The sequence below is a fragment of the Pelodiscus sinensis genome, chromosome 15, assembly GCF_049634645.1.
Source record: "Pelodiscus sinensis isolate JC-2024 chromosome 15, ASM4963464v1, whole genome shotgun sequence".
Lineage (NCBI taxonomy): Eukaryota > Metazoa > Chordata > Testudines > Trionychidae > Pelodiscus > Pelodiscus sinensis.
Window position 1 is genome coordinate 33,513,066 of NC_134725.1, and position 24,372 is coordinate 33,537,437.

General features: G+C 46.9%; 1 long non-coding RNA gene across 1 annotated transcript; it reads right to left on the reverse strand.

The window, feature by feature from the left end:
* Window positions 1-1,096: 1,096 nt before the first annotated feature.
* Window positions 1,097-24,288, reverse strand: LOC112545832 (uncharacterized). Its single transcript, XR_012896022.1, has 3 exons — window positions 24,062-24,288; window positions 5,954-6,066; window positions 1,097-1,379 (listed from the first exon to the last, which is right to left on the reverse strand). It is a non-coding gene; the product is annotated as an uncharacterized LOC112545832 (long non-coding RNA).
* Window positions 24,289-24,372: the final 84 nt, after the last annotated feature.

A 24,372-nucleotide genomic window follows, 5' to 3' on the forward strand; every position in this document is an offset into this window, starting at 1 on the left:
AATACACATGGTCACAGCGCTCCTCCATTCACTCACGTGTTTATCTTTGTGGTAGAAATGTAGCCGTGTTAGTCTGGTGTTTATCTTTGTGTTTTAACAAACCACAATGACTTGTGCGGCTAGTTACATTGTATTGCTAGATATCTAATGTTGACATTGACGACCCAGCAACAATAAAAAATAGACTTTGCCACCACCACCTAAAATGCAACCCCCACCTTTTCCATTATTTTTAACGGGAAAATTGACACACACACCCCATAGCACTTTATCACTTAGCACAAATATTTTCAGAAACACATCTATCGTGTTAAATGAGGAATTACTGTTTTGAATTCCTGTTACAGGTGGGGCCCTACAATTCCTGTGAAAAATGAAACTTCAGTGTAGCTGTGCACATCTGTACTCCCAGGAAATGAAAAAAATGAATTCACCTCCTCAGGTTCCCCAGTCACTTGGCAGTTGGTCCTTTTATTTGTTTTCTTGACACTATACAGGGTATTTGCTCCCAACGCATGGAAGAGGAATTGGTATTAGCATACATTATTCTGAGACCATTCACAGCTGCTCTTAGACAGAGGGAAAGCACAAATACAGCTGGGATGTAGCCTAATACAAGCTCAGTTCATCAGACATACAAGATCTAATTCTTTGTGCTTTTCTCAGGCCAAACGCCTATCAAACCCCAAGCAGCAAAACCCAATATCTTGCATGGCTAAGGAGTTTTGGATTTAGCTCCCTGTGGATCCAAGACTCAACATTGATATACTAGCACAAATAAATACAGATTAAATAGCCTTCCAATAAATATAATTTAAAACACTTATGCTTTAAATATTTTAGTTTTAAAAGGATCATGTAATTCATGAGCCAATAGGTAAACTATCTACTGAGTCCCTAGTACCAACCATCCCATAAATAATGATCGATTGTATTTAATAGATGCCCACAATGTCTGGAGTTAAATATTTTCATGCTGGTATATTTGGTTTGGCCTTGACTATATTCATTTGCTTCATACATTGTTCATACCGTTGGAAAACCCACCAGAAATAAATTAGCTTGTCAAAGTTGGAGGTTGGATCATTTTGCTCAATATTTTTAGGTCGTCGTGGAAAGTAGCATAAGATGTTATTTAGCAGGATCTTCAGTTGGACGACGTTTGCAACTACTAAATTCTTGAAGCTAAGCTCATTACATAACAAATAGAGAGAAGTTTTCTTTTTTGATGAAATAGAGTCTAAAATAGAGTGGAAAACATACGACGCCTTACAATATGGGGCAAGCACTTTTTGATCAAATTTCAAGCAGTTTGGGATGCTTTCCATTGTCACATTGTTCAACGAGGTAGTCAGATGGATAATAGGCCGACATGTGTTCTAAATGGAGAAAAAGAGAAAAATTATAGTTTATCATTTGAAGTTATTCCCTGGTAGTTTTCTATTTTTCATAACTTTCATACAGTTAATTCTATTAACAAACTGTCTGCTAGCCCATTGGTGAAATATGTGTTATGGTAATGGCTTGCTGCACTGCCTGTGATATATAGTTAAGATAGAAAGTGGCAATCACATGGTCTTAGTTTGAGTAGCTTATAACTTAGCCTGCACTGGGAATTTCAACCCAAGCAATGCATGTGACAGTCACTTTCAGGCTGAGTAATGTAGGATTTTTTTAAACAAAAGCATTCAGCATTTCCAAGAATGAGAGTCAGACTCTTTTTGTCCTTAAAGAAAAAACTAACACAAATCTTACAAGTGTTTCACTGGAAAGCTCTAGAACCTTCGTGTTTTGGAGCACAGAGCTGAACTTTGGATCAGAGATGTGTCTTCTCCTAGCCCCATGGGGAGGAAAGGGAATAAAACACCCACATTTGGCCAAGTTGGGGGCCTTTGAAGAAATAAAACCTCAATTTGCACATGCTCCATAGAGCCTGCCACCTAAATTCACCAAAGATTTCATCTGTAATGAACACCCTCCCACCCACCCTCACAGCTCCTGAGTGGGGACTGCAAGGCACATATATCATTACTACTTGCAAGCATGCTCCATTCCAGGTTATCAGAGACTGAGTATGATGTTCCATGCAAAGGTTCTTGACGGCAGTGAATGCAGGCACTGGGACTAAAGATCAGGAAGACTGTCTCTGGGGTCCGCTCAGTGCTCTTGCTGCTTGTGCCCAGGTAATGTGGAGGAAGAAACTGACTCAAATGGGAGTGGGGGTTAGTTGGAGTGCTTGGCATGGAAGGGACAATATGCTACAAGGAACCGGGGGAGAGGGAACTGTCTGGACAAAGTGATGGTGACTAGGGCATGGGGGAAACCCTCACAGAAGGGAAGCCAGGAAGCTAATGTAGCAGGGGGAAGATTGCTGTAGGCCCTGGATGGGATAGTTCAGGAGACTGGGGCTGGGAGGTCTGGGGCTAAGAGGGGAGGGAAGTAGAGTGCAGGAGGCAGGAAGACTGAGATCAGGCAAAGAGTAGGGGAGGACATGGGAGCCAATGGTGGTAGGGACACATTGAACAAGGAGCTGGGGGAGGGAATCAGGAGTGGGGGGCGAGACTGGGGGAGGGGAGGGACGACAGATCAGACGAAGACCCTGGGATGGGACGGAAATTAGGACTGGCTGAGCAAAGAGCTGTGGAGGTGGTCCATGAATAGAAGCTTGCAGAGTGAAGCACGCGAAAGTTCAGGGGACGGCTGTCCAGAAAGGCCTACAGAAGGCCCCACAGAGCTCCTCTGCTTGCTGGGCTCTGGCCAGCTGCTTGCCAGGAGCCTGATGAACTGATACAAGAATAACTGAGGACATTCCCCCTTCACTTCCCCCAGGATTTAGAGGGCGCCCAGCATCAGCAAGGACTGCAGAGGAGTTCTCCCCTTCAGCCAGGTGAGGCCTGACTGGAGCTGCCTGCAATGAGAGACAAGAGCAGAAGCAGTAAAAGGAAGAGTCTGGGGAAAGCACAGGCTGTAGGACCTGGGGGTAGGAGAACTATTGAGTTTGGCCAGGGGCTGGAGGAACAGCAGGAAGATTTGTTTGGGTGTGAGCTGACTTTTGAATGGTGATGTATAAATGAACCTCTCAAGAAGTCTTATCTGACACCCCAGGGACTGGGCATAGTTCATAAGAAGCCAAAAAATGGGGAAACTGAGAAAGCAGTAGGGTCCAATGGTGAATCAGGACCCCTTTCTGTATATGCAGTCTGACGCAGCTTTTAGGGTTGCCAGATGGTTTCAACAAAAATACCAGACACACTTGACATTACATCACAATCTACATTCCATCTTATTTAGAAAATACCGGACAGTTCTATTTTCTCATTTGTATTTTCTCAATTTGTTTCCCAAACAGCTCAAATACTGGACTGTCTGGTTCAAAACCAGACACCTGGCAACCCTGCCAGCTTTTAGTTATATTATTACATGCTGTTTTTTCCACAAGATCTTTGCCTCAGTCAGGGCACCAGCTGGACCAGCCCTGGGACTGAACCAGCATTATGTAGTGAATAAAGTGGTTGTCTGTAGGACTCCTGCCTCATTTGTTGCTGAAGTTGGAAGATGTGCAGTGAACAAGGCAGGAAGGACAGTCTTATGGTTAAGGCACTTGACTGCCCCTCATTGGAGATCTCGATTCTCACCCCGCCTCTGCCTTCCAACGTGATGCTAAGAAAGTCACTTACATTTCACAAGTGGTCACTAATGGTATGGTTCTAGGTGCCTAACATGAGATGCCCAGGGCCAGAGCTGTATCTGTAACCCACACACCTAAGTTCGATCTACACTTTCAGGTTTTGCGTAAGCGGAAATGTAAATGAAGTGCTCATTAGCATTTCTTGTGCTCTCATTTGCATATTCTCTTCTGATCCTTTTTACAGAAGAGGTTTTTGCGGAAAAAACCCCAATGTAGACAGGGCCATTTTGCACCAAAAAACCTTCTGCACAAGATCCCTTATTCCTAATGTTTGCCCCGTCTACACTGCCTTTTTTTCCGCAAAAAACCTCTTCCGCAAAAAAGATCAGAAGAGAATATGCAAATGAGAGCGCAAGAAATGCTAATGAGCGCTTCATTTACATTTCCTCTTCCACAAAACCTGAAAGTGTAGACGGAGCCCTAGTGTGGTTCACTGTCCCATGTAGTGACACTTAGACCATGTGCAGCAAGAGATAAGAACAAGGGAGCTCTACCTTCTAAGCTGAGCACCAGCTGGCTTTTAGCTCAAGTGGTAGCCACTCCTACACTAAGCTCTAGAGGTCCCAGGTTCAAATCTGCCCAGTGGCACATCCTGAGTGCTCACAACTACAACTATGTATGCTATGTAAGGCTAACAAGTTTGAAAAATCAGGCCTTGCATGTCTCCAGTTAGGCAGCCATCCTAATTAGTGGGTCCTCAGCAACTTTGGCCCTAAACTTTGTACCTCCTTTCCCAGCATTAAAATGGGTGTGATGGTAATAGCCCCTCACCCTACGTGGGTTGTACAAATAAACAAATGCTGGTGATTAGCTTAAGTATTCGAGGAAGAGCTCCATAAAAACATTCCAGAGGAAATTACAAATTCTATTCAGTTCATGATAGAATGTGAGAGACGAATAAGTGAGAAGGCTAAAAAGGAATACAGGTAGGAATCATATAATGTGCAGTTGTGATGAAAGTCTTATCAGACACATGCACAGAGGCCAAATGACAATTGCACAGGAAATCTTCATTCTGGCACTATTGAGCACTTGACTTTGCTGCCTTCATGTTCTTCTGACTTTTTAAACCCTAACTTACTCTTTAAAAAAACAGCAAAGTAACATTACAGCATTTCAGTCCTATGGAATGATATCAATCTCCCTCCCACCCCAACTTATGGTATTAGCAAGGATCTAACCCAGGGCTACTCAACTTAGGAAGCCCCAGGGGCCACAGTGATATTCATAGCACATGCTGGGGGCTGCAGCTGAAGTGTGGTTGCATATACACACAAATATATATGCGGATATATGCAAATAGCTTCCTTCACTCTGATGGGCAGGAATACAAAGATTAAGGCAAGCCTATACAACATGCAGGCCCCATTTAAGTCAGTTATGCTGATATTAATAAAATGCAATATTTACCTGATTTCTACCCATGTGACAGCACTTTTAACGAGCAAGGACAGTCCAGGAATGTATCTACTAAAACACATCTCAACAAAAGACCATTATATTGACTCCTTTTTGGTTTGGCTCCCACTCACAGGCTACAAATAAATAGGCAGCGGGCTGCATGTTGAGGTACCCTGTTCCAACCTTTTCAATAGGGCCTTTTACACTTGAGCTAACAGTAACTGACATCAGTAGTAAGCTCTTGTCCTCTATTCACCTACTAGAGGGGATTCCATGAGTTTCGATAGTTACTCACTGAGAACAGAAATGTAGAGAGCCTACACTCCAGGGTCAATTCCAGGGTCTGAAGAGCAGTTCTCTCAACATTAAAGATACTTTTACTCCTTACCTCTCAGCTATTCCTGACTTTGCCTCCCAGGTTCCTGTACCTTTCTCTTATCTACCTCACCACCTTTATCTCCTGCAACTTTGCTCCTATTCTACCATCTCTGTCTGTAATATACACATTATAGTTACAAATTCTGAAGGTGGAAAGTATTTTACTGAAAATCCTAAGCTCAGCGGCTCCCCTTAAGCACAAAATTTTCCAAACAGTGATCCTACCAGAAGCAAGATTTGAAAACCCTATCTTTTCCTTTCTAGACTTCACAGACTTTATGGCCATAAAGTGACAATATCATAGTTAATATTTTGTTTTAAAGTATACTGTGTCTGCATTGGTGACTGGAACGCAAAAGCCTATTCTTTCTTTTGAGACAATTGTTTCTAATTATCTTTGCAATTTTTTTTTAAATAACTATTACGTGGTTTTTGCCCAGATTGAAAGGACAAATAGACAATAAATAATACCCATAGTAAACTTACATAGACTTTAAACAGTGCAGCAGCTTTTTCTTCTAGTTCTGAGAATGCTGTCAGTGGCTTTGAGAGCGAAGTGGCCAGTAAACAGAAGTGGAAAATTATAAATCCATTGATTTCTGTGCACAAAGGGGAAGAAATACTATTACTTGTTTTTTATTGTGTCTTACTATTTCCTTTACACAAATTTTGCTTTTCCATTCTTTGCTAAGGTGCCATTACTCCATCCTGCTATCAGTTTAAAATTTGGTCAGCACGTAACACACATCACAAACCATGGCACGATAAAGTGAAAACTCACCTGTCTGGAAATTCATGGCAGAGAGAAGCAGCTGAATAGATCAGAAGCTCACTGTTTTCAGTTTGTTATAAATTTTTGGCTTCTGTATCTTTGCCATGGCCTGCAGAGTTGTATTTAAATGCTACAAATCTGTGGCATTTACTGCAAGCTAACAGGAAACTTTGATTTTAATCTTGATTTTAATCTGGTTTCTACTTTCAGTTATTTGCCTAAAAGAATAATGTCTGTCTCTTATACAACAATTTTAATCTTTAATCAAAAAGCTTTACTAAGGAAGTAACTACCATATACCCATTTTCCAGGTGCGAAATCTGAGGTAGAGACAAGAAGTGACTCTCAATAGGCCAGTGGCTGGATGGGGACTAGGTCACAAGAGTCTTGAATACTAGTGTGCGGGGTGATCACCACATTGCTCTCTCAGGCTAGTATAATTGGGTAATTTTTGCTAAGCGGGAGTGTAAGTTACAGAACATGGTTACACATTGTTTAAGCAATTATATAGCTTTTACATATTTCTGTTCACATTTGTAATTTCTGTATTAGAAAACAAGACTTTTTTATTTACTAGATGATAAGTACATTTTTATTCATGATTGTGTCAACTGCAAGTGGATGAAAATGGGAATTTAACTCTAATACACAAAAGTTGTATTTTTAAATTGTTTTATTAGTTAAATATAACGGCTGTTAATTATACTATGTACGTAAGAGGTGGGAGTATGTCAATCAAAACTAAATAAGTAACTAATCACCTAAAGGAAGTATCTGTAATAACAGATTTGCTTCTTGTTACTAGGTCCTTCAAGAGTTCAACCCTGGTAGATCTCATTCTATCACGCCTTGTTTTGTTCACAGTTTGGAAGAGGAAAACAAGCTTTTCTGCATTTAAATTCCCCATTAGTTTCTCAACTTTGAATCGTATCAAGTTAGTTGAACAAACCCAAATGAAGAAAACATTCTGTCGACATCTGCAGAAAACATGACTGCCATCAAAAGCTAGCTTAGCACTCCAACATACATGGGTTCCAGATGCTCAGCCAGTGACTCCCACCAGTTATTTTGCCTTTCAGCCGCAGACATTTTAACCAAAAATCCAATTTAAATGCAAGTCTCCAAGGTATGTTTTACACATCTATTTAAGTAACTACCATATACCCATTTTTCAGGTGGGAAATCTGAGGCACCTGTATATTTCTAGACACTATTCAGCGCAGAACATGTTCCCCTCTGATCTTCTTTCAATAAAGATTTCTAGAGTGGCTCTGATGTACGATGTGTGTCATAGGGATTTCTCAGAGTGTGGGGAGATGGCACCATCTGAGTCCTTTCAAAAGCCTAGATCCATTTCAGTCTGGTGTCAGGCCTGGTTTTGGAACAGAAACCACCTGGGTTGCCCTGGTAGATGACCTATGCAACCCTGTTGATTCTCTTGAGCCTCTCGGTGGCTTTCAATATCACCAACCATGGTATCCTTCTAGAGTACCTAGTGGAGTTAGGCATCAGAGGCACTGTTCTGCGGTGGTTCTGGTCCTACCTGTTGGGATGTTTTCAGAAGGTAGAGCTAGGGGGCTGTGGCAAATTGTGCTACAGAGTCCTGCAAGGTTCCATCTTGTCCCCTATGCTGTTTAACATCTACATGAAACCACTGGGAGATTGATAGGATGGTGCCATCAATATGCAGATAACACCCAACTCTATTTCTCTGCAACATCGGATCCAGATGTGGTGTGACTAATTTGAACAGGTGTCTGGCAGCGCTGACAGACTGGATGAGGTTGAATAAGTGGAAGCCGAATCCAGATAAGACCACAGTCTTGTGGATCAGGAAGCCATCTGACCGGGAATGTGGCATGTTACCTGTTCTGGACAGGGTTACATGTCTCCTGAAAGAACAGGCACACAACTTGGGAGTCCTCCTAGACCCTTTTCTAACATTTGAGAACCCGATTTCCTCGGAGGCCAGGAGAGCTTTTTGGGCAAGTTTGGCTGATCCACTAGCTGTGACCCTTCCTGAATAGGAATGACCTGGCTACAGTGATTCATTCTCTTGTCACATCCCGAATGGACTACACAGCAATGCGCTCTACCTGGGGCCGCCTTTGAAGAGACTCCAGAAACTTTAACAGGTCCAGAATGTGGCTGCTTGTGTTGTAACTAACACTCATTATACAGAGCACATAATGCCAGTGCTGCACTGGCTTCCTGTATATTTCTAGGCACAAGTCAAGGTTGTAAAGCCCTAAACAGGTTGGAACTGGGTATTTGAAGGACCATCTCCCATATGAATCTGCCTGTGGACTGAGGTCACCTGGGGAGGCTCTGCTCCATGTTCCTCCACTTATGGAAGTGAGTCTGACATCTAAACAGAGCTTTTCAGCCTTTGCCCCTAGGCTATGCACCCTCCCGCCCCCGGCCCGGACATTCGCCTGGCACCAACACTGGCACTGTTTTGGCATCAAGCTAAAGCCACTCTTTTTACCTGTGCTTTTATTGGTGCTTGAGTTTGTGTGTGTGTCCCTCCTCTTGAGGTGTCGTAGCAGGTTTTATGCCCCACTTTGAGGTCTTGTATTTTATTTTTTAATATATATTTATATTGTGTTTTTAAAATGTTGTAAGCCACCTCGAATATTTTAAATAGAGAGGCAGGGGTAAACATATTTTAAATAAATAATTAATAAAATAAAAAGTCTTCAGAACCCTGTCAGAAAACAGGCTGGAGTTTCCATAGCTATAAGCATTTCAGTCGTTGGGTTAATAGTTAATTCAGTAAAATAGAAACCTGACTCCTCTGTCTATAGTGGCCCAACTATTGGGATCTGGGTCTAAAATTGCCGTTTCCTGGATTTCCATAACTTCCCATACTCCAGGGCACTATCTTTCCCCCCGAAGCCCAGTTCAGTCAAGTAAGAATGTACAAATCTTCACCTCACTCGGGGTATGTCTACACTACCCCGCTAGTTCGAACTAGCGGGGGTAATGTAGTCATCCGCAGTTGCAAATGAAGCCCGGGATTTGAATTTCCCGGGCTTCATTTGCATGAAGCCGGACGGCGCCATTTTTAAATGCCGGCTAGTTCGAACCCCGTGCCACGCGGCTACACGTGGCACGGAGTAGCTAGTTCGGATTAGGCTTCCTAATCTGAACTAGCTGTACACCTCATTCCTCGAGGAGTTAGGAGTTCCACGAGGAGTACAGCTAGTTCGGATTAGAAGCCTAATCCGAACTAGCTACTCCGTGCCGTGTGTAGCCGCGCGGCATGGGGTTCGAACTAGCCGGCATTTAAAAATGGCGCCGGCCGGTTTCATGCAAATGAAGCCCGGGAAATTCAAATCCCAGGTTTCATTTGCAACTGCGGATGACTACATTACCCCCGCTAGTTCGAACTAGCAGGGTAGTGTAGACATACCCTCAGATCTATCTCTAGCTAAACCAGACCCTCCAGGTTGAAGCTGTTACCTAATAGCAAAACGCCAGTTCCAAAGACTTGGTAGTCCCAGGGGTGACAAACGCACCCCTGCTAGCCTCTCTAGGGGTACGTCTAGACTACAGGGTTTTGTCGACGGAAGTTTTGTCGACAGATACTGTCGACAATACTTCTGTCGACATAGAGCGTCTAGACACATTCAGTTTTGTCGACAAAGCAAGCTGCTTTGTCGACAAAACCCTGTAGTCTAGACGCAACCCTACAGGCAATAACACCTTCTGTCGACAGAACTCTCTCGACAGAAGGTGTTATGCCTCGTAAAATGAGGTTTACCAGCGTCGACAAAACTGCTGAGTTCTGTCGACGTTATGTCGACAGAACTCAGCGGTAGTGTAGACGCAGGTATAGTTTTGTCGACAAAAGTCCACTTTTGTCGCCAAAACTCAGTAGTCTAGACACACCCTATGTGTGTCCATAAAATACACCATGATGGACCAAAGATTATCCCAATGGAGAGCTTCCCCAGTTGGAATACCATGGCCAGCATGGGACAGAGACTGCCCTCTCCCCCCACTGCAGACATAGCTCTTGTTCCTGCATGGGTCAGCCACTGAGTCCATAGGGTCATTTTTACAGGTGGTGAATACATCTGGCCTGCCAGGGTTAGCTCCTATCCAGCTTCAAGGACAGCTACCCAGTATGGCTGCTTGCTGCTATATCCAACCTGCATAAGGGAACTCAGCATACTAATCATGTCTGTTTTCCAAGGGATGATCCATAGAGCCCTGCAAATCTACAGATACCTGCTTTATATCTGCAGGTATCCAGAGCTCATTTTTGCAGATATAGATGTGGATACGGATGCAAATTTTGAATCCGTGCCAGGTTTTACTGATCCAGCTGGCCATGGGAACAAGGATGGAGCTAGGGAATTCTCATATACAGCTCCAGGACAAATCACTGCCAATGCATGGAGAGGGGAATGCCTGAACAGCTAAGGACTAGGGTAAATTGTGATATTTGGGGGCAGGTGGTGGGGGGAGACAAGTCCTCTCTTTTCCCTGGCATGGATAAAGGGTCACCAGAGACAGAGGCATGATGCGGGCTGGGCCAGTGGTTTTACAGCAACATAGAATGCCTCCACTGACCTTCCCACCTGCGTCACTGCTCCGCCACTTCCTAGAAAGTCTTGATCAAGATGACATTTTAAAAAAACATTTAGCAGAAAGGATGCAAAGAACTCAGTGGAGTGGCCTGAGGTGGGGGATTCCAGACCGACTGCTGCAGAATCACTTCCCCCAAGCTCATTTGCTCCGACTGGACGTAGGAACCAGAATTTGAATAATATATAGGTTAGCATGTGTCACTCTCACCAAATGTAACGGTAGAGCTCTGCATGGATACAGAATTTGTATCCACATCCATACCTGCAAAAATGAGCTGTGGGTATCCACATTTACATCTGAGGACGCAGATACATGCGAATGTGAAGCAGGTATCCGCGGATTTGCAAGGCTCTGCATAACGGCACTGCATGGCACTTTCATTCTACCGTATTATATGTATCCCAATTGTGCGTGTGCATGCATGAGTCTGAGAACACTGCTGTGATATTACTGCTTTTTGCCTTGTGATCCAAAGATGAAGTAGGAAATCATCTGCCTAGTCGTTGGATGGTTTTAAAACGTATAGACATGCAACAAGAAAAAGGCTATGCGAAAACAAGCACAGGCAGTGAACATCTCTGAACTCATGGAGTTAAGCATGAAAATGTAAAGTATTGGTTTTCAAAGTGTGCTCCGTGACCATCTTGCAGGCAGGCTATGGGCTAAGGGATGCCCCCCCTCTCAGTGGTAAGATTGGCTTCCCGCTGCAGGGAGTGGAGTCCTAACCCTTATGGGCCAAATTCAACTTGCGAGGAGAGAAAGTGGCTCTGTGCACGGCCACTCCCTTCCGCAGCCCTTGCTGGGGAAACAGTAGCTTATCTGGAAGCTTTCCCCACTGCTCCCAACTGGTCAGAATCCCAGCCAGTCTTCCCATTCTCAGCCAACTCCTGCACCCAGCCTCCTGGCCAGACCCTCACCCTCAGTCCACTCTTGCACCCATTTTGTTATCATGGGTGATTGGCTGGCAGCCCATGGAACAGACTGCACCGAGCAGGGTGGGTCATGAGCCAAAAAGTTTGAGAACCACTGATTTAAAATGATACCCAGGAACTAAAAGAAAATGAATCAGGAACACCATCGTAAAAGGAAATGACAGATTAGAGCACAGATAACCAGTCAAAGAACTGAGGCAAGAGGTAATGAAAGGCAAAAACTTTTTCTTTAGTGTCAGCTTGATGACGTCTTCCTGTTTTCCCCAAATCAGAAAATGTGACCAAAAATTGAAGGTCTGACATACTTACGAGGGGAAAAGAGAAACACCAGCACTCTTTGGGAAATACCCCACCCAATGAGATTATCTCCAAAAGAACGTTTCTGAGTTTCTTTGGTTTCTTTGGCCACACAGAGCCAAAAGAATTGAAAAAATGACCTCACTAGCTAGGACATTTTCCACGAAAAGTGACAGAGTGGAACAGAAAAAATAGTATCTCTGTTACCCTGGTGTAAGATGATGAAATGAGGCCGGCATTGGGAAGGAATTTCTCCCCCAATGCACAACTGGCCAGCTGAATTCTGGGGCTGTGTCTACACTGGCATAATTTTGCGGAAATACTTTTAACGGAAAAGTTAGAGAGCGTCTATACTGGCATGTGCCTTTGCGCAAAAGATTTGCTTTTGCGCAAAAGCATCCGTGCCAGTGTAGACGCTTTCTTGTGCAAGAAAGCTCCGATGGCCATTTTAGCCATCGGGCTTTCTTGCACAAGAAATTGATGTTATCTGTCTACACTGGCCTCTTGTCCAAGAACACTTATCCCTGAGCGGGAGCGTCAGAGTATTTGCACAAGAAGCACTGATTTCATACAGTAGAACATCAGTGTTCTTGCATAAATACTCGTGGCCAGTGAAGACAGACGGCAAGATTTGCTTTTGCACAAAATCTTGCCAATGTAGACACAGCATGGGGTTTTTGTTGTTTTGGTTTGGATTTTTTTTTTAACCCCTCAAGGACTGGTCACAATAGGATACAGGAGAATGGTCAGAATGTGCCAGGTTCTCTCAGATGGGACACAAAATCTTCTTCCTTGGATGCATGGATGGTGACTCTTACTTACATGATCAGGGGCCAACTGATTGCCAGACTTGGGGTCAGGTACATGCACTGTCATTTCAATAACATGAATATGGAAGAAGCATCCCTGCAATTAGATGAGCAGAAAATATCAAACCCATGATGTTTAAAGTAGCTGGGTTCCTGAATCTGGGAAATAGAAAATGAAATTAGAGCTGGGATAATCAGGCCAACCAATGGAGTAGGCAAAGGAAGCAACTGCCCTGAGGCCTGGTAATTTTAAAGGGCCCAAAGCCCCAGGCACTTTAAATCGCTGCGAGAGCACTGTGTAGCACACTCTGGGCAGTCCTGAGAGTGGGGGGTGGAGCAGCCTTGCGCGCTCTGGGCAGCACTGAGGGTCGGCTGCCCTTGGCCCTGCCCCTTCTGTACAAGGCCCCACCTCTTCCAGGAGTGCAGAGCTAGGCCGACCTGACCTTGCCCAGGGTTCCGGAGTGGCTACCAGTTCCCCTGGCAATAATAGATAACGAGCTTGAATTAACAGAGTTAAATGGTGTCGTATGTGATAGGGAGCTATCAGTAAGATTAAAAGAGACAGTCTATACTTTTAATGTGTAGCACTGAGAGTGGGGCAACAAAGACGAAACATGAGCCAAGGAATTGCTTCATAGAAATGTGAATGTTGAGATGGACGAATGGTGAAGCAAGAAAGACCTTGTGAGGAATAAGTGAGTGAGAGACATACTAAAAGTAACACTAGCACAAGAAAAAATGAGGGATGGCAGACTCAGATGATATACAGTGCGGTACTGGCAACTATGTAGGTGAAAGGAAGTTCAACAGATGAAGGATAAGGAAAAAGAGAGGCTGCCCCCAAGAAGAAGTGTTGGGAGGTCACAAAGACATATAAAATGATGGGGTCTATATTACCAGTTACTTGTCAAGAGAAAGTCATTATGGATAGTTCTCTGAAAACATCCACTCAATATGCAGTGGCAATCAAAAAAGTGAACAGAATGTTGGGAATCATTAAGAGAGAGTTAATAGGAGAAAATATCATATTGCCTCTATATAAATTCATGGTACACCGATATCTTGAATACTGTGTGCACATATATTTACCCAAAAAGGTCAGAAAAGGCCAGCAAAAACGTTTATGGGTATGGAACAGCTCCTGTATGAGAAGAGGTTAGTAAGTCTGGGACTTTTCAGCTTGGAAAAGAGACAACTAATGGGGGATAAAATTGAGATTTATAAAATCATGACTGGTATAGATAGATAAAGTAGATAAGCAAGCGCTATTTACTCATGACACAAGGGTCACCATATGAAATTAATAAGTAGCAGGTTTAAAACAAAACAAAAGGAAGTATTTTTTCACACACACAGTCAACTTGTGGACCTCCCTGTGTGGGGGAAATCTCGCTCCCTTGGGGTACAGAGCCCCCAGAAGGGTTCGAGGCCGGAGGTCAAATCAAATCAGTGAGGCAGGAGAGAAATCTAGAAGGAAAAACTTTATGATGCATGCATGCAGGCTGTCACTTCCAAGAGTGAAAGCAGCCCTGAGAGACAGTTTCAGGGATTCTTTATACAGTATGTTCAGACAGTTCAGTTGTTGATTGTTTTTCTTTAACATATCAAAGTCTCAGCAGAAGTACTCTGAGATGTTTTTGTTCACACCAGGAGTGCTAGAAGTAAGTTTTACAGTACACAAAGCCACATGAGAACTTGAGTGGAGGAGTCTACAAGGCAAACTGTGACAAAGATAAGAGTTTACATGACAAATTGTGCCAGACTAGGAGTCTCCATGAACTTGAGATAGGAGACATTGTAAGGGTCTTGATTAGAGTTAATTTGATTTCTCTCTGTTACAGGGAGAGAGGCCTGGAAAACTTTTAACCCTTACAGCAGTTTTCTTTTAAAGAGTTTTGATTTCCTGCACAGTCCCCCCTTTAGTCACAATTGGAGTTATTTGATTTTTCTCCCACAATTCCCCCCTTTAATATTCCTATTGGAGTATTACTCAAACTTTATTCTGGACATTCTTAGGTATTTTTGTTTTGCTAGGATGAATTCTTATCTTAGAGGGAGGTTTTCTTTATCAGTTGGGTAAATGACCCACTGCCCATTCACCCCCAGATCTTTACCAGTGCCAATTTTGCTTTTAAAACACAATGGAAACATAGTCCCTGATGGATGTAATGCTTGAGTAAGGGGAATCCCTGAGGCAATCAGATTTTTATGCTAAATCTGCCTGTTCCCCCCATGACTGTGTACTCCTGGCACAGTGTAAAAGGCTTTCAAAACCTTTGATAAGCTGTTCACATATCCAACAGTCACTTGTATTGGTGAGGGACACAACCTTCTGCAGGGCTTCCCAATAAGGGTGGGGAAAGTTATATACTAAGGCTACTCTGACTACTAAAGAGGGAAAACAATCCTCATCCTATTATAGTATCTTAAATTTCTAAAGTAGAAAGGATAATAATAATAATAATAATATAGTAATTAGCTAGCAACTAGCAAAGCAGTCTCTTTAACTAAGCTTAATCAGTTAGTATTGTTTGGCTTGCCTCTGCAGGCACTCGTCGAGATTTCGTAGTCTCTTAGTTCACTCAATACTGGAAAGGATTTCCCTTTGTGAGAGCTATGGGGCACCAGGCTCACCCGTAGGTCTGTTCTGGCACAGTCCTACCTCTCAGGTTGTACCTCGAAGCTCCTGGTGGAGGCCGGTTTGGTAACAGTCTGGTTTGAGAGTCTGCCGCCTCAGTCCGCTGAACCTCGTCCTCAGGTGATTCCTCCAGGGAGGGGTCCTGGGTGACGGGGTCAATCAGCTCTGTTGGATCTGCAGTTCGGCGTACATGACTTGCGTGGATCCACGAGCGGCGCTCCTTCACCTTTACTGCTGTGTGGGTGATGAGCAGTAATTGGAACGGTCCTTTCCACCGGGCTGTCCGGGAATTCTTTCTGCGATGTTTCTTCACAAACACGTAGTCGCCTGGTTGGATGTTGTGGCACAGTATATCAGTAGGTACTGGGAGGGCTTCCTTTACCTGCAGGTGCAAGCTTTCCTAACCGTCATTTTATGTCTAGGTTTCTTCTTTCTGTGTGGCTGCTATCCTGTGGGCCTCCTGCAACATTAAACTGCTTACAAATCACACATGAATTAGATATGAATTAGATATTCTTGACAGCTTTTAGGTGCATGCCTGGGGCGTACCATTGTTTTGGGATTTGTGAGGCCACCCCCCCTTTTGCTCATGTGTGTCATTTGACGCTATACCCAGCGTTTTCGTTTTAAATCTCCCTCAAGCCTCTTAACAAAAATTTTTAAGCAAAAGATGACTCTTACCGCCAGCCGGTCCAGCTGGTGACGAGAACAGGGAGGCGGACTGGGGGATTTTAAATGGATACCTTACCCTCCAGATGCGCGCTGTAGTCTGTTCCCACTCCCCGTCATCAGCCTTTCCAACTGGAGTTCCAAGCCATCCCACTTCTGATACCAAATTGTGGGGGAAATCTCACTCCCCTGGGGTACAGAGCCCCCAGAAGGGTTCGAGGCCAGAGGTCAAATCAAATCAGTGAGGCAGGAGAGAAATCTAGAAGGAAAAACTTTATGATGCATGCATGCAGTTTGTCACTTCCAAGAGTGAAAGCAGCCCTGAGAGACAGATTCAGGGATTCTTTATACAGTATGTTCAGACAGTTCAGTTGTTGATTGTTTTTCTTTAACATATCAAGGTCTCAGCAGAAGTACTCTGAGATATTTCTGTTAACACCAGGAGTGCTAGAAGTAAGTTTTACAGTACACAAAGCCACATGAGAACTTGAGTGGAGGAGTCTACAAGGCAAACTGTGACAAAGATAAGGGTTTACATGACAAATTGTGACAGACTAGGAGTATCCATGAACTTGAGATAGGAGGCATTGTAAAGGTCTTGATTAGAGTTAATTTGGTTTCTCTCTGTTACAGGGAGAGAGGCCTGGAAAACCTTTAACCCTTACAGCAGTTTTCTTTTAGAGAGTTTTGATTTCCTGCACAGTCCCCCTTTTAGACACAATTGGAGTTATTTGATTTTTCTCCCACACCTGCCAGAGGATGTTGTGAAGGCTAAGACTATAATAGAGTTTAAAATATGAATTAGGGAAGTTCATGGAGGATAGATCCGTCAATGTTTATTAGTTAGACAGGGTAGGAATGGTGTCCCTAGCTTCTGATTGCCAGAAGCTGAGAATGGGCAATGAAAGAAATCACTTGGTGATTACCTGTTTCCAGTCATTCCCCCAGGGGCTTCTGGCATTGGCCACTGTCAGAAGACAGGTTCCTGGCCTTGTTGGACCTTTGGTCTGACCCAATGTAGCCATTCTTATGTTAGCTTGTGTGTTAAATGCTGTAGCATAGGACAGAGGACTTTGGAAGGAGATGATACGTAGAGCGGATCCCATTTTTTGGGATTAACCCAAGAGCAGAGTATCTGAGCACCAAGATGGCAGGGAAGTCTTGCACTGGTCCTTTTGAAAGTCTTCAGAGCCATTGTGGCTTCATCTAGACTGGCAAGTTTTTCCACAAAAGCAGTTGCTTTTGCAGAAAAACTTGCCAGCTGTCTACACTGGCCGCTTGAATTTCCGCAAGAACACTGATGATCTCATGTAAGATTGTCAGTGTTCTTGAGGAAATGCTATTCTGCTCCCGTTTGGGCAAACGTCCTCTTGCGCAAATGCTTTTGCGCAAGAGGGCCAGTGTAGACAACGCGGTATTGTTTTGCGCAAAAAAGCCCCTATCGCGAAAATGGTGATCGGGACTTTCTTGTACAAAACCGCGTCTAGATTGGCACGGACGCTTTTCCACAAAAAGTGCTTTTGCGGAAAAGTATCCATGCCAATCTAGACGCTCTTTTCCGCAAATGCTTTTAATGGAAAAACTCTTCCATTAAAAGCATTTGCGGAAAATCATACCAGTCTAGACATAGCTAGGGTGTTTTGAGGAAGAAAGTTGCTGCTTCTACGAGAGGCTACAGACATCAAGGCTTTGCTATCATTGCAACCATCAGAGCAGATCCTTTTCCTGAAAGAGGTCATCAAAACCGTTAGAGGAGGGCTGTGATGCTTCTCATCACGTGTACACAAACATAACTTACCAGGCTTTAACTCTTAGGATGTTGGCATTATTCAAGCTGCCAAATTCATGCTTTAGGATGGCGGTTTACAAACTTTTGAAGGGCAACTGTTCCCCTTTGCCAGGTTAAGAGCTCGGCTGAACCAACCACTGGCGCATGAGCAATCATTATGTAAACCCATCTGACCAAGGTGGCAGAGCACAGCAAGGATAGTTATCCAAGGGACTTCTATGACCCCTCCCCCTCATGAGACCCTCACACTCTGGCACATACATAACCTTCCCATAACCATGTGAAGCAGGGCAATGCTATTCTCCCTGTTTTGGAGGTGGGGAACTGAGTTACACTGAAATCAATGGAAATTGGCAACTTAACCAATTTGAGGATCTGGAACTAATTAACTTGTCCATCACACAGAAAGCAATTTAACCTTGCCCTGGCTAGTGGCTTAATCATTGGACCCCATTGTCTAAGACACTGTATAAACATTGAATCAAAACCTAGTTTCTGCCATAAAAACTGACAAGTGAGGTAGGAAACAAGAGCCAACAGATAATACAATGAAGACAGATAGGGGAGTGCTGGTAATATGGGTAATAAATAATAACTGGCTCTCATCCAGAAAATCGCTCAATGCTACCGATGCTTCTGCTTCTCAGAAATTAATAGCGGGATTCAGTACATGTTCCACTCAAATCAATATAAGCTATTTGTTTGGTTCTCCATCCCAAACTGTGTGTGTGTGTGCGTGCATGCATGGATGTCTTTGTGTCTTCTTCCATAGCTATCTGCGATGGCAATAAGAAATGCTCTGTCATGCAGTTAAGGTGAAAGGTCAACTTCTGTCCTGGAAAGATGCCTAAATGGGAGGTATAATGTTCCTTTGTGCAGCCTGTATGTACAGCAGAACAATTGAAAAGTGATTTGCTGGTGTTTTATGTTAAGCTAATAGCTTGTTTGAAAGAGCCCTAGAGAGGGGAGTTTGGGCAGATCTAGATAATTCATTTTACTGTTAAATAGGCCAAGAACTTCCAAAGAGGGACCCAAGCCTTTCTGGTTGGATCATAAATTGTCTAGCGTGATTTGCTGTGCAACAGAAATATTTGATCATTTTAAGTAATGTCAAGTGGCCCCACTTATCACTACATTTGACTATGTTGCTGGATTCTTTCCTGTTGCCTTGTGACACCATGCCTACCATAGTGAAAAGCAGAGAGCTGCAGTGCTGGGCAGTGGTAGAGCTAATAATGAGGCTGGAAAACTACCTCTAGGCTACCCGGAAGGCAGCTCTTATGTGCACATGTGGTAACTTTGCAAACTGACTATGCATTTTCCAAAAAGATGTGCACAACATAAATGTTCAGGCTGGGCTGGAGAACGAACTTGCCCTGCTCTCAGGTACAGTTCCTGGTCTCACTCCCAGCCTGACTCCCACTCTGATCATTACAATGTGGTGCCTCGGGACCCTGTGCACTATGTCACAATGCCACTTGCTGACATTTGGCCTGGCCTTCCTTCTACCATGATGGAAAGCTGGCCAGGTCATAATGATCTGCATGGGAAGCTAGGCCAAGCCTCCTGTTCCCCCAGAACAGAAGCCTTTACTCATGGGAGACTGTGGTGAAGGGCTCATTTTCCATTCCAGTCCCAGTAACCCATTGCTCCCCCAAGTTGCAAAACCTGACTTTACACCATCTGCAGCCTGAGCACATGTTTTTGAAGCTATAAACCATAAATGTCATATTCCCCACACAGCATGTGGTTAGCCAATTACAGTATCCCTACAAGTATACACTGCTTGGGTCACATTACAGTAGTCATGGAATGGATGCTGTAGGCTGCTGTCACCAATAATAAACTCATTTGCTCTGCAGTATTTTATTCTAGTCCTATAAACCTTGATTTAATTGCAAGGAAAAAGCCAGATCAAATCTCTCCCAGTTGATCTCTAACTTGGAAGCTCATATATATATAGTTACACACTAACACAGCTACCACCTCTGATACTGGATCTAGCTGTTCAATAACTTTTCTGCCGGGGAATGTATTTCTCCTCCCATATCTTTTCATATTTGCATTAACTGGCTAGGCATTTTGTGGCACATTAGTTAAGCTACTCCGCAGATTCAAGACCCTTGTGAGATCTTGCTTCTTCAAGCTCCTACTCATACTCAATAATTGTCATAGTGTTTGAAATCACTTGATGAAGCTTCAAAAAGCCTTTGATTTCTTCATTGGAGAGTTGGCTACATCTCAGGGTACGTCTACATTACAGCGCTAATTCGAACTAACTTAGTTCAAATTAGTTAATTCGAACTAAGCTAATTCGAACTAACGCGTCTAGAACTAAAAACTAGTTCGAATTAGCGTTTTGCTAATTCGAACTAGCGCGTCCACACTGATTGGACGCAGGGGGGCATTTAAGGGCAGCTGAAACCGGTTCTGGCAGGGCATCAGGTCAGTAGTTGCTTCGTGTGGCTGCTGTCTGAGGCTATCTGAGGCTCGTGCTTAAAGGGACCCCCCCGGACAGCCGGTTCTCAGCTTTTCCTGCTTGCTTGCCAACCTCACCAAGGGACAGCAAAGCGTTGGTCTCTGTGCCCGTCTGTGTCGGTGCTTCCCTTCGGGGACACCGCCGCAGGTGGCAACATGGAGCCAGAGCTCGCCCTGCACCTTCTGGTGCACTTTCTGGACTTGCTGCTGCAAGCCTGCCACCAATGGCTCGAGGCTGCCTGGTACCACCTGGTGCACGTCAGCCCCCTGCCTCTCCACCTGGCCGCCCTGGGGGCCGTGGAGGAGCTGCGGCGGCGCCCCGGCACCAGCGTGCCCCGCCGCATCTGGCGTCTGGACACCAGCAGCGACTGGTGGGACCGCATCATCCTGGAGCGCTGGGAAGACCGACAGTGGACCAGAACTTCAGGATGAGGAGGGACACCTTCCTGGAGCTCTGCGAGTGGCTCGCTCCTGCTCTGCGCAGAAGGGATACTTGCATGAGGCCCGCCATCCCCCTCCAGAAGCGGGTGGCCATCGCCCTATGGAAGCTCTCCACGCTGGACAGCTACCGATCCGTCGGGAACCAGTTCGGCATGGGGGGATCCACCGTTGGAGCGGTGCTCATGCAGGTATGGCACTCGTCGGCCACTGCGCTGGGGGGGAGGTGGGCTGCGAGGAGGGGATGGGCCGCCCCAGGGACAAAGGGGGGGCGGGAGGAGGCAAAAGCGCCCTGCATCGGAGGGGTCGGTCTGTCCTGGACGCACTACACGCCGCCAGTGGGGTTGCTTCCGGGAGTGGGGCGCGGGGCACTGCCAGGGCACGAATGCTCCCAGCCACCCGGGCGCCCCACTGATTGGCGCTGTGCTGTGTCTCTCCGCAGGTGGTCAAGGCCATCAACCGGGTGCTGCTCCGCAGGGTGGTCCGCCTCGCCGACTCGGATGCCGTCTTCTTCCCCAACTGCGGGGGGGCCATCGACAGGACGCACATCCCCATCCGTGCCCCGGAACACCAGGCGTCTGTTACGTGAACCGCAAGGGGTACTTCTCCATCCTCCTGCAGGCCGTGTGTGACCACCGGGGACAGTTCATGGACATTAATGTGGGCTGGTCCGGCAAAGCACACGACGCCCGGGTGTACCGCAACTCCTCCGTGTGCCAGCGGCTGCAGGACGGGACCTTCTTCCCCGACCGCCACATCAGGGTCGGGGACGTGGACATGCCCGTGTGCCTGGTGGGGGATGCCGCCTACCCACTGCAGCCGTGGCTGATGAAGCCCTACACGGGGCACCTCAATCCCTCCTGCCAGGCCTTCAATGCCAGGCTGACCAGGGCCCGTATCGTGGTGGAGGGGGCCTTCGGGCGACTGAAAGCCCGCTTTCGATGCCTCCTCACCCGTCTGGACCTGGCCGAGCACAACATCCCTCCCGTGGTGGCAGCATGTTGTGTGCTCCACAATTTATGTGAGCAAAAGGGGGAGGCTTTGCTGCCAGACTGGATGGCTGAGGCTGACCGCATGGCTGGACACTACGGTCAGCCCCGCACTGCCGCCGTCCGGGAAGCCCAGCGGGGGGGGCGTCCGGATCCGGGAAGCCCTGCAGGAGAGCTTCCTGGTGGAGGAGGAGGACTGACCTCTCCCTGCATGCCCCACTGGGGCCTTCTTCCACCCAACCCCCCTTCCCCTTCCCTACCTACTGTCAAATAAAGACACCTGTTTTTCAAACAAAAATGTCTTTTTATTTAACATAACTGGGGTGGGGGGAGGGAAGAAGAACGGTGGGAGAGGGGAGGGGGAAACCTGGGACGAGGGAGCAGGAAGGGGAGGGAAGGGAGGAAGGGAAAGGAAAGCTCAGGGGTGGGAGTCCAGCTGCCTCTCCCGTCTCGCCACACTGCGGGTCCGGGGGCGTTGGTGGGGAATGGTTGTGGAGGGTGGGGCAGGAGGGACGGGGGGGTGTGGAGGAAGCAGGAGCGGGAGCAGGAGGGGGAGCTGGGGGAGCAGGAGCAGGAGCAGGAGGAATTGGGAAGCGGTCCAGCAGGCTCTGGAGGTGGCCTCGCAGGGCACGGCCCTGCTCCTCCAGGGCCTCCAAACTCCTCCGGCGCAGCCTCAGGTCCTCCTGGACCCACTGGTCCTGGAGACGGAGCTGTTGCTCCAGGAACTGGAGGTGCGGACTCTGGTACTCCTCTTGGTTCCTGGCTCTCCTGCTGGCCCCGGGCGCGGGCGGCTGCTGCAGGCGGGGTGGTACGCCCTGCAGTCCCAGGTGCAATGGCTGTGGTAAAACAAGACCAGCGGTCAATTACCCCAGGGGCCCAGGTGTGTGAAACCCAGCTCCCCTCTGCAAGGCCAGGGCCCCTGCAGGATCCCCAGCTGCTGCTCCGTGGTGGGCAAGGCCCAGGCGCACGGTCCCGGGGCTCCCTCTCGCCCCAGCCCCCCGTACACATAAGGGGAGCACGATGGTACTCACAGGTGGACGCCTCCCCGGCCTCGGACGACACAGGCGTGTGGTGTCTCGGGGGTCCCGGGTCCTGGGCAGGCTGCCGGCAGGCTCCTGGCTCTCGGAGCCCTCCTCCTCCTCCTCCGTCTCCTGGAGCGGTCCCTCTGCCCCGGGGTCTATCACGTCCCGGGGGGCAGGGACGGCATGAGCCCCCAGGAGGCGGTCCAGAGCCTGGAAGTGGGGGCAGGCCTCCGGGTCGGCCCCTGGCAGGCAGGCCCGGGAGTAGGACTGCTGCAGGTCTTTGATTTTGCAGCGCACCTGCTCCTGGCTGCGCTGGTGGCCCCTGGCGGCCAGGCTGGCAGCCATGCGGCCATAGACTGCCACGTTCCTGTGGCTAGTGCAGAGATCGTGGACATTGGAGGCTTCCCCCCAAACCTCGATGAGGTCCACGATCTCCGCACTAGACCATGTGGGCGCCCGCCTCTTGCGGCCCCGGGCAGGGTCCTGGGAGCTGCCAGGCTGGTCCCAAGAAGAGGGGGAGGGCTGGGTGTCCTCGGGTGGCTGGCTCATGGGTGTCAGGTGCAGGGTGTGCTGGCACGGGTGCTGGCAGCCTTGCAACTGGCACAAACTGTGTAGCCAGCCCGTGGCCCTTTAAGGGCTCCGGGGCTGGGAGGGGGGCAGACAAGTTTGCCTGGTGTTGGCCAGAGTGGCCACCAGGGCAAGCTGGGAAGGGCTAGCCTCCCACTAGTTCGAATTAAGGGTCTACACAGCCCTTAATTCGAACTAGCTAGTTCGAACTAGGCTTAATCCTCGTAAAATGAGGTTTTCCTAGTTCGAACTAAGCGCTCCGTTAGTTCGAATTAAGTTCGAACTAACGGAGTGCTAGTGTAGCGCCTATGAAAGTTAGTTCGAACTAACGTCCGTTAGTTCAAACTAACTTTGTAGTGTAGACATACCCTCAGATACACACTGCAATAAGCAATTCCCTTGGCCATAAGAGTAAAACCATTCACTTCATGTGGAGAATTTAACAGCTGAGCCAGCACTGGTATGTATAAGTGAACAGGGCCCCTATGAAGGCTGTTTGAACGCACAGCTGTTTTGCAGATGTGTCCAGTGACACTCTGGGTATAGCTGTGTTGTGGCAGTACAGTATATGCAGAGATGACATCTGTGCAGATACCTTTGGGTGGCAATCAGAGGTGGTGTTGAAACTGGGGGAGGGGGTGCTGTAGCATCCCCTGCCTTCAAGAGGCTTCCATCAGATACAGCAGTTACAGTTTGATTCAACGGTTCTCAGCATCCCCACGGTACAAAATTATCCTCCGCCCCCTCCCATATGCCTACACGTGTGCGCTGGCTGCCACGTGCCCTCGAGCCTGCTCGAGTTGCCAGGCACGTGGCGGGGCATTGCCCCCTCCCCCCCCCCGCCCGCCTGGAACTGCCTGGGGAGGGGGGCGCTCGCGAGCCCCCCCCCCAAGAGCTGCGGGGCGG